This window comes from Montipora foliosa, chromosome 1, assembly GCF_036669935.1.
Source record: "Montipora foliosa isolate CH-2021 chromosome 1, ASM3666993v2, whole genome shotgun sequence".
NCBI classification, from domain to species: Eukaryota; Metazoa; Cnidaria; class Anthozoa; order Scleractinia; family Acroporidae; genus Montipora; species Montipora foliosa.
In genome coordinates this window covers 29920607-29930585 of record NC_090869.1, presented here as the reverse complement: position 1 = coordinate 29930585, position 9979 = coordinate 29920607, and the positions used below count along the sequence as shown (strand labels likewise).

The 9979-nt window shown below is 39.8% G+C and overlaps 1 pseudogene; it reads right to left on the bottom strand.

Moving 5' to 3' along the window:
* Positions 1 to 231: 231 nt before the first annotated feature.
* On the bottom strand, positions 232 to 3718 carry LOC138012613 (uncharacterized; annotated as a pseudogene).
* Positions 3719 to 9979: the final 6261 nt, after the last annotated feature.

The following is a 9979-nucleotide window of genomic DNA, read 5'->3' as shown; positions in this document are numbered from 1 at the left end:
TGTTAGCGATAATTATCGAGGCCTCAGTTTGTGTTATCCGCCTCAAACTTTGGCCTTGATAATTATCGCTAACATGGTCAACCTCATCCAATAATTGTTAATTGTTGACTCGCATGACTATAGTTGAAAAACAGTATATACAACTGACTCTTTTGTATGCAAGGTTCACCCCATAAGGGTCTGAGAGTGAAGTGTGTTGCATTTTGCAGTGCTTCAGTTTATATTAGACAGTTACCATTTGTGTTTGTCAAGCCATTGATGAAACTCAACAATATTTAAGTATCTCAGGGGACAGCTCTTGATTTCAGGAAAGCTTTCGTGATATCTTCCAGGCATGCTTCTAAAAGGATCTAACTGTACCAGGTCTGCAATCATTTCCTTCTCGTCTGCAAGTGAATCTCATGTCGTGTGTTGGACTGAAGTGTGGCGAATACCAGCAGAAGTGTCAAATTGTTCCTTCACTTCTTTGATTCCATTTGCTGCCTTACAAACTTTACTAATGGATTTGAGAGTTTTGTTAGGCCCCATCCTCTGGACAATAGACTTGCTTAACCTATTGGAGATTTCTTTTGCCAAGTCATCTTCCATGTTGTTGCCAGGACCACCCCTCCAGTTGACAAAGAAACCCCATTTAACTTCTTCAGCAAGGCGTGGAGTTAGCATGCACTCCATGTGTGCAATACTGGTAAACATTTCTAAGGCATATTTGCTGTATGCTCTCATAGATTTGAAGACAGAGAGAAGTAATTTCTGATTGATAAGATTTCTTTCTCCATCTGCTTCTGCTGCAGTGTCTTTCAGTGGCAAAACAAGGATGGTAAGAAAGATGAAACACAGGGCATAATGTTTTACATAATCTTCCCCATCTGTGATAGTAGTCTTTTGCAGGAGATAAACATCAATGAATTTTCCAAAAACTTCTTCAAAATAAATTTTCTTCGTTTTCCTCTGATTGAGCAGAAATATGTGGGGGAAAGGTTTTTTTGGTGGGCATCTCCTCAGTGCTGGCCATTCCAAAAAAGGTGAGTGCAGCAGTAACAGTGTATGCCCTCCCCACACTCACGAACAATTCTTCACTACCTTCATAGCAATCAAGTACTTTTGATGGAGTGGCATTTAGGCGATTGAATTTTTCTCTGAAATACTTTAGAGTTCCAACTTAGCTCACTGATTCAGCTTTGTGCAGGAATGAATATGAATATTGTAACAAGGATGCTTTGGTGTGCCACATGACTGGTTTGAATGGGGAGCAGTGCTCAAAACGGTCTGAAGGAATGTGGGAACTGGAGAGCAAATCCTTTGCTCCAGCAAATCGCACCCGTGTCAATTGGTCACCAGCAAAGACAATCTTCATTTCCCTCATGGGATCATCAGGAGTGTCCTGCCTATGAGCATTGGGTTGTCCAGGTGCTGCTGGTGCCCCTGGCACTTCAGGGTTGTCAGTATGTGGCACTTCCTTGAGTATCCCTGCCTTGTGATAAATTTCAGCAATCCACCTCTCATATGCTATCAAAATGCTGACACAATCCTCATATTTAGCTTCATTGGTAAGTTCACAATGGTGGCTTTCTGGGCCATTTCATTACTGTAAACATGAGGGATTTGCCTGGGGATAACTGACTTCAACCACTTGAATTTTGGGAAAAATTCAAGAATTATTCTTCCCACAATTATCTTTGCACTGCTCAGGTAAACTTTTCATTTTCTGACATTTAACGAAAACTGGTCACGGGGGAAATTTCCAATAACCCCCTTAGGGTGAACATTTAGAAGGTGTGAAAAATTGACCCTGTTTTCAATGAAGTTTGATGCAAATAAATGAAGATCTTCATTTTGAATGCCCTTTCTCATATGTCCTTTTAACACTTTTAAGTCCCAGTTATCAAAAGTGCCCCGGAAAACTCTACCAGACTTCACTCTTTCAACCACTTCCATGTGAGAGGCAAACACCAAGTTTGTTTAGTCGGTCTTGAAGCTGATGATAAAAAACAAAAGTAATGGATTGTGAAATTCTAACACTTTATGGCAGCTAAGTATTGAAAACAGGCGTAGGATGATTATTATTGGTCCTGGTCCACACTGCCCACACTTGAGGTTTGTTTATGTTATTTGTTTTGATTCAAGTGAGGCATGGCATAAATTCAAACTATTTAATTCCAACTGCCAAGCAATGTGCTACATATTAATTTTAATTTATTAATGTCACCAGATGGAGCAACCTCACAGCAGTAAATTTGGGGTGTAAAATGGTCTGTCGTAAATAATGTGTCTCCCTAAAATAATCTTGAGTCTAGAATTCTCAGATGCAAAAACTAGAGTCTCATAATATTGGACTGGCAAGAATTTTAACCATCTCAAAATCTTGAAGTTTGATTGCATGAGAATGCTCTCCTAGCTTACCCCTTTTCTAGACCCAGGTATTATAAACTAAAAATTTCCACCACTTTATCAGACTCAGCCACTTTGTTGGACTCGAATTTAAGGCTGGGTGCCACATTTTGAGGAGACACCAGCGTTTCAGTCTTGTTTTTTCAAACAAGGGTCTCCCAAAGTCTCGCAGTTATACCGCTAAAGGTAAAAGAAACTGTTGAAAAAAACAGCCTAAGCTATAAGAAAAGCGGTTCAAAAAAGACCAATATTAATTTCATACAGGCATTTAAGAGTTCACAGTTTTTTCCCAAATCTTTTGGCAGCATAGCTAGCATTGCTCTAAATACTTTGTCTTCCTAAAATACCGACTTAATAAAAATGCAAATTCTCTTACCTGCTTTGTGCATCCACCCTCTAGAACCAAAACTGTATTGACACGCTTAAGGGCGCTAAGTTTGTGCCATCGTTCGCTCATCAGGATTGAGTAAATGAAACCATATTTCACGCATAAATCAAGACTAATGTTTGCAGAGTTTTTCGCAGAAACAGCACTCATTAACTGGATCATGAAAGGAAGATTCGTTTCCATTTCGTTCCAAATACTATCAAATGTAAATTCCTTCAGACTCTCGTAGCTGTTTCTATACAAAACAGAGCCTTGTGAACGTCTGCAAAGCTTCTGACAAGCTGTGCTGACCTCTGCAGCAATGGCCGATTTCAATGCTAAAAACACACTTGGACAATGTGTCCTAATGATTTCTGCCATAGCATCAGCTGGCTTTGAATTCAATGCTTCATTTATAATAGCTCCAAGGTTGTTTTCATCATCGTCCTGATGTTGGGAACCACGCAATGGTGTTGATAATTCGTCGGCATTGTTAACTATTGAAGAAGGGTCAGCCTTTTCCACGAACTCTTGCTAATCAGACTTGCTGACCTCGGTCGATGTTTCTCCGAACAGAAGTTGTTTTGCTGAAGCCTTTCCTCTACTTTTGCCAGCAGAACCTTTTGCAGGCTGTTTACAAGATGGCGACAATTCCATGCAACGCTTCACCAAACAGTATTGTTCAAGCTCAAGTTTAGTTTGCATATTTTGACACTGTTGTTTAAAGTCACATACCTTGTGGATGAATGCTTCACATTTTCTACAAATAAGCTTTGTAAGGCAATCACCGTCATTTATTATTATTCCACGGGCATAATGAACCTTCGAAGGAAGGTTCTTCTCAAGACCAGTTTTGCTCAAAACCCGAAGCATATGACGACTTTCATTGGCACCACCACAAAGCCGACAAACTGAACTACGAACATAAATCTTTGGAGTAGACTTTGCCGGAACTTCATTCATAACTTAAATCGTACGACCGCTCAAAAAAAAAAATATTCTACAGATCTCTCGAGCTCGATAGAATGTATTTTGGGGAAATGACAAAAGCCAATCAAAAATGAGGATTTCCCAAACTTTTAGCATAAATTAGGGGCAAATGTAATATTTAAATTAGTCATGTGATCGGCCGATGCCAGGGTCTTTTCCTGCCCCTCCTCTCCTCGGTGGAGGAAAGCCCTGGGAACGAGGTTGGGATAGTGTGTGCTATTACAGACATCACAAACAAAACCTTACAGAGAGTTTAGAGAAGGCCGCGTTTTGCTGATACAAACCTTCCACGTCAAATATATATCCTTCACAAAAATTACTTTAGCCCCGAATCAACACTTTCTTCAGTACTTTTTCTTGTTTTGCCCATTCATCAACAAATCGTAAGCTTAGTTCAGGTAAAATTTTTAAGGATTTGCTCCAGCACGAGGTTTCAGGAGTTGCAGTCACCATTTTGCATAGCTACCCATGTATGGCTAGCCTCATTTTGAATCCAATATGGCCGAAGCGTGACAGAGGTGTATTGCGGTCTGAGGGGCGTTTTGCACTTTAGAGGAATTTATACTCATTAATCTGAAAGTCTTTGTGTTTCTAATTCAGCTTCGTGAAGTTTTTGCTTCAGTGACTCATTTTCACATGTTAAGGCCACATCTTGATTGAACTTTTCAGACACCTTTTTTGCTGGAGATTCAACTTTAGAATTAATTAACTCCAAGGATTTTAGTTTAGAATTAATTAACTCAATAGCCTTCCAAAGTTTAGCCATTTCTTCTTCATGTGCACAAACAGTCGCAGTCTGCAATTGCTCTTCTTGTATTTCAGCTACAGAGTCAATAAAGTTTTCTAATTCTCTCAGGTCACTTGGCAAATCACTAGTGGTAACAGAGTCTTCATCTTCGGAGGAGTAAATTTCAAGATCTAATTCTTTGTCAGTGCATTCGTTGTTTCTTGTATTTAAGTTTGGGCTAAGAATATCGAGTAGCCTAGTTTTGAGATCACTGCCTTCTTTTCCCTGGATTTGAAGCGTTCCAGTTGTTGGATAAAATTTAACTGTAACTTATCCTGATTTGAAGATGGTATATTTAGTATTTGTTGAGTAGTTGATCCGGTTGATGGTGGAATTATTGCCATCTTCAGTCGTTGAGGACAACTTGTTCTTTAGTTTCTTTATAGTTATAGTTGAGAAACTGGTCAACTTCGGTAGCTTGATTAACTTCAGTACCTTGTGTAGCTTGACTGTTTGCCATCACGTTACACGTACATGGTATCATCTACTAACGGAGTGGGTCAATTAACCAGAGGGGTTGATTACATACCATATGTTATCAGAATATTATAATCATCAAATTAAAATATTACTAACGTGTTTCCTTTTTGGACCCTCCACCACTGGCATCCTCAACTTCAGGTGATGAGGAAATTGCTTGTATTTAAAGAGAACCTCCACTAATTTCACAAATATCGCCTAAAATGTTTCAAAATGTATTTATTAGAGGATCTCAAATAAAAACAGTGTCTCACCTAGTGAAATAATTTTTTTATTGTCCGCCAAAGATAAGCCCTATCGCCCGTTTAAAATTCCCGTGGCCGCCATCTTGAATGGAGCACAATGCACTACGGGCTGATGACATATCGTGGTTGCTTCGTACAGTCCAAAATGTCGCACTGTGTAGCCTTTGGTTGCAATAACCAAGCGAAAAACAGAAAAGAGTCAAGTATAAGTTTTCATGTTTTCCCGAAAGATAAAACATTACGCTGTGCTTGGATTCAAGCCGTGGGAAGAACGTCGCTACCTTAAAGTCCCCGTCTGTGTTCACAGCATTTCCATGCTGATTGCTAAGAAAACACCGTGAGACTTCAGAATGAGCTGCTTGGATCATGTCCCTGGAAGCGAAAACTTAAGCCTGAGGCTATTCCCACGACCTTTCCCCACAAACCAGCCCGACCTGCTCGTCCCTGTAGCATTAGAAGTGCCAAGAAGGGACAATGGCAAGAGGTTTGTAAGCAGGGTTATGGTTATGTATGTACATATACATACAAGCCTTACATGTATATATTGTTTTGATACCAAAAAATGTTACTTTTATCTAAACGTTGGCCGTGTAGCACTTATATTTTAAACAAATAGAGTGTAGTGTAAGATGAAGTGCTAGATTTCTATCCCATATGAACCATGTGAGCGTTAGCCCTACTGATGGAAATGGACCCACACTCACCAGCGTGGGAATTGAACCCACAACCTTCGAGTTAGATCTCCGCCACTCTGCAGACAGGAGCAGCCGTGGGAACTGAAGATGTTAAAGTCAGGGCAATGAACATGTAGAAGTACAAGGAAAGGTTACGTTTATACAAGCATTGGCATTGCATTGTCACTGCAATTGAAGCTTACAAGAGTTGTCCATCTATATCTAGACGCTAGATGCCGTCTTGCAGAGAAGTCCAGGTCCATCAAATCTACGCGACAATCAATTGCATCACAATCCCGTAGTTTTGTGGGTCCAACAACTGAGGATGTGGCTACCCAAACGGAATGGCCAGAAACGTCGAGTGCGGAAAATTCTGAAGTATATAGTAAACCAAAGGTTACAACATGCGATGTGGAATGCCAATTTCCCCATGATATTATGGAAGAAGCCTTGTCAGATCATACATATCTTAGAAAAACCATCCACGACACAGTACATGTACTTACTCACTTCCGACAGCTCAGACCAGATGGAAGACAGTGGTCATGAAGATGGGTACGAATCGCGAGTAGATCTCTTTCCAGATTTGAATGACCACCCTCCCACTGTCACATGTGAAGACACCGAATCTGAAGAGCATATCATGCTCCCAAACGTTGACGAAACTATGGACATAGTTGTTCCTCAAGAAACAATTTCAAGTGGGTCTCAATATTCCCTAAGTCTGGATGGCTCTGAAATCTGTAGCTCTCAAGACTCCCAAAACTCCAACAACAATCCAGATTCAATCAGAAGGGATACTTACAAAGAGCGAGGTCTTGTAGTTTATGAGGAGCAGTTAAATGAGTTATTGTGATTTTGCCCGAATTGTGGCTCCTTAATAATTTTGGAGAATACCATTGAAGTACAAAATGAGGGCTCTCAGCTGTCACTTAAATTAACTTGCATTCATAACTGTCAGTATCTATGGCAATCACAGCCACCTTTAACCGGTATCAAAGGAGGCGGGAATCTTCTCATCACAGCTGGGATTTTCTTTTGTGGCATTTCCTTCTCCAAATTTGAAGCACTGTCAAAACTAATAAACCTAAAATCCATTGGGAAGGGATCATATTTCAACGTCAGAAAACACTTTGTCTTTCCTGTTGTTAAAACAACTTGGAAACAACAGAAACAGGAGATTTTTAATGAATTGAAGGCAAGACAAGCAGGTTCTGTTTTGGCTGGAGACGGACATTGTGACAGTCCTGGACACTCTGCAAAATACTGCACATACACTTTCCTTGATGTGGAAAGCCAGAAAGTGGTCGATTTTGATGTTGTATCTGTATCTCAGGTGACAAATTCAAATCAGATGGAGAAAAAAGGTTTTGTTACAACTTTAGGAAACATTCAGCCTAATGATATGAAAGTTGACATAATATCAACTGACAGACACCCCCAAATCAAGAAAGACATGAGAGTAAACCATGATGAGATAGATCATCAATTTGATCCATGGCGTTTGGCCAAGTCAGTCAGCAAGAGATTATCCACAACGTCTAAAAAAGCTGGTTGCTCAGACCTGGCACCATGGATTCCATCAATCATGAACCATCTGTGGTGGTTTGCAGGGGGCTGCAATAACGATGCCGAAGTCCTACAAGAGAAGTGGGTGTCAGTTATTCACTATGTGACAAACCGTCACAGCTGGCCTTCATGTGCACCAATGATAGGGATTTCAGAAACTAACTCCTTTAAGCGCTCCCGGTCCATCAGCGTATTGTTTTTAAGATCTTACTGTACACCTTTAAGGCACTCCTTGGTGCGACTCCAACGTACCTGACAGAGCTCATCAGTCCTTACATCCCCAGGCGAGCTCTTACGTCTGCTGACCAACTTCTATTGGAGCAGCCAACGCACAAGCGTAAATTGATCGGGTTAAGGGCTTTTTCAGTGTGTGCGCCTTACCTCTGGAAATCGCTTTCATTTGAGATTAAAAGCAGCACATCTGTCTCTATCGTTAAAGCTAAGCTTAAGACCTACCTTTTTCAACAAGCATATTTTTAGACTTTCATTTTTACACTTTTGATTTCATCGATTCTTAGGATTTTTTATATTTATTAGTGTATGGATTATAATATATTTGACACTGTGAAGTGCATTTGGGCATTAGGGAAGTGCGCTATAGAAATAAATTATTTATTAATATTATTATTATTATTATTATTATTATTATTATCTGGTCACCAACTGAACTTAGTCCACATGCATTGCATTGGGATACCAATCCCTCTTTGGCAAGGTATATCAAAGCCTTGCCACCTATTTTCTGTTCTGAAAGAAACTTTAGCGGAATTACCATAAACGTCCATGTATAAGCCACACTTTTTTTCACAAAATTGAAGCCATAAATCAAGGGTGCGGCTTATCCATGGGTACATCTGTGTTTGGAGTTTTAAAAAACCTAATTAATATTCATACAACTTCTTAAGATCTCAGTAAAGAAACATAAAAGAAACTGAGAGCATGTTGCTGTTGTTCATTGACTTTTTAATGAGTAGTGGCTCCTAAAGGAGCCGTTTGTGTCTTCGAGTGTTTATCAGCGAATCTCGCTCTCCAAGAGTTCTTTCAAGTGATTAATTTTCGCTTTACTCGAACAAGTAAACACCAACCTACAAGGAATCTCCATTCCTCCGCACAGCTGTTTGCAGTGACCTCTTTGGCCAGCCACGTGCGATAAAATACCACAAAATTTGCGAATACTCGCAAGGTAAATGGCCGACTGTTTCGTTGTCGTTGACCACCTTCTCGGCAAATTTGTCGACTGCATTATCAAGCTCCTGTTCTGCATGAATTTTTTCGCCTATTGGGGTTACAACTTTATAGACGTGGTCACGATACCCAGGCCCTGGCCCAGACTCCTCCTCACATTTAAAGCTTGGCTACTAATTTCAATTTCAATTTCAACTTTATGGTGAAACCTTGATTGTTTGTCGGTGTTGGTTTATAGCAATAGAACGTTACTGGAACTTCAAACTTTATTGTATTACATTTTTTTCCAAAATCTGTGCTTCTAAATTCGGGATGCGGCTTATCTACGGATGCGGCTTATACATGGACGTTTACGTTATTAGTAACTATGAATGACATGTTTGGACGATAGGTACCAAGGCAAGTGTAAATAATTGTACAATTTGTCATACAGCTTGTAAGTTTACTTATTGGTGTGCTTTTTGAGATGACCACATTTTCAGGTTGAAAAGTCAAATAGTGCAACCAGCTGCTAAAGAAATTTGAAATAAAAGAAAAAGCACTGGGGCCATTCCATACCGACGGTATTTTTCTTTTGTTCTTGTAAATAGCTAACCGTCTAGCCCTAAGAGTGGGTTCTGTTAAAACAGAGCTGAGAAACACACGGGACATGGTCCAGCGCCAGTTGGCATCTAATGAACGTTGCATACCGCAAGATTACTGTAAACACCGGCATATAAGCTGCACCTTTTTGCTCAAAATTTTCGGATCAAATCGGGGATGTGGCTTATCTGTGAGAACATCTAGACACCATGCCATAAATTGGCATAAATTAACAAGTATAGCGAAAATTCTAAAGTCTGTATAGACCTGTGCAGGAAATTAATAAGAACTTCATAAAACTATACCACATTACTCATTGATCGATCATTGCTTTTGCGAGTTTGGTGGCTCCTAAAAGAGCCGTTTTTGTTTGAGCTTACACAATGATTAAACCTTCTTTGTTAAAAGATCTTTTAACCAGTTTAACATCGCCTTTCTTGAGCAGGTGGACTTCACTCTGCAGGGAATCTCCATTCCAAACACAAAGTTGTTTACAATGTCGACAATGGCTGCTCACTTCGACAGAAATCAATCGACCACGAGCGAGAATGCCTGGTTACTAAGCTAAAACGACCCGAAACGTTCGTCAGGTGTTGTTGCATGTAAATTCTAATGCAAAATACTGGATTTAAAATGCCAGAGAAAGATTAAATTTATGTCCTAGTCTGATTTTCATACTATTAGAGAGTCAAAATTATTGGTAAGAGTTTTA